This window comes from Cyprinodon variegatus, unplaced genomic scaffold (genome assembly GCF_000732505.1).
Source record: "Cyprinodon variegatus isolate N-32 unplaced genomic scaffold, C_variegatus-1.0 Scaffold3918, whole genome shotgun sequence".
In the NCBI taxonomy this organism is placed as follows: domain Eukaryota; kingdom Metazoa; phylum Chordata; class Actinopteri; order Cyprinodontiformes; family Cyprinodontidae; genus Cyprinodon; species Cyprinodon variegatus.
In genome coordinates this window covers 2,268-3,467 of record NW_015154371.1, presented here as the reverse complement: position 1 = coordinate 3,467, position 1,200 = coordinate 2,268, and positions in this window count along the sequence as shown.

Below are 1,200 nucleotides of genomic sequence, written 5' to 3'. Positions count from 1 at the left end.
ATGCTTCCCACAAACCCGCCACAACCAATCGTGCTTGCGAACCTTACGCCACAATGATCCCGCCCCCTTGATAATCAACCAATTACATTCACTTTATTCAGTCGTGTAAAGTCGTGCACCACTCTGGAGAATTCGGGAGAAACGGTTGGAACGGCCGCTTCTCTACGACTTTAAAAAGGCAGAAAGAAGGAACGCTCTGCAGACGTCTTTAGCTGGATTTAAAATAAGCCTTTTCAGTTCAGTCCTAGAAAGAGCGTCCATCATCCTCCCTCACCTCCAGCCCAGAGCCCGGTCTGTCGCTGCCCACTGCCCAGCGTCGGGGCTTCCTGAGCGGGGAGATTTACAAGGAAGTCCTGCTGAATCAGAGTTGCGTCTGGATGAACCTAAGTGTCCTCTCCACGGAGACTTAAAAGTTTTTATAAGGAGCAATTTGGAATCAGTCCATGATGTTACTGTTTACCTGTGCTTTTATTGTGAAAGGCCAACAGCCAGCCAGACCTTGACAGTGAATGCTATGTGGTTGCCAGGGGTAACGGTAGGTCCAAAGCAGAGTATCTGGGAGGCTGGAGATAAACTAAATATCAAACAATCATTCCACTAAATAAGGTCAACATGTTAGATGTCTGATGCAATAAGTTTCTATCAGGAAAGCAGCGCAGCGCTGACGTCTGCTGGGATGCTGATGTCATCGGCTGTGATTAAAAATCATTTATCTTAAAAACCAAATTAACATAAATAATAGTTTTACCTGCTCAAATGAAGCAGCTCTGAAAAAGTGGGAGCATAATGGAGGGCAGTTGACCTTTGGATGACCTAAAGAATAATCTTTAACCTCTGTGGTCTTTATTTTATTTATTTCATTTTTACAAATGACCATTTAAATTTACACACCTGCTCTAATGAAGCTCTAACCGTTCAGAGTATCTGCTGAGTTTCCCCCTGGCTGTGGGCGGGGTGTCAGCTTCACGCCGCTGAAGCTCCTCCTACTTGATGATGCGGCCCAGGATGGAAACGCTGCATCTGAAACGCAGCGTCAGGGAGAGGAGCGGCGTAGCGGTTAGAGCTGGGACTCCAGAGGTTACGAGTTCAACTCCCACAGCCTGCCACAGGAACTAGCTGTGGGTCTAGATACGGCCGAGGCGGTGAGGGAGGGGGGGCAAGTTTGTACGACAACAGAGGAACATGAGGGCCAAAAAGAGC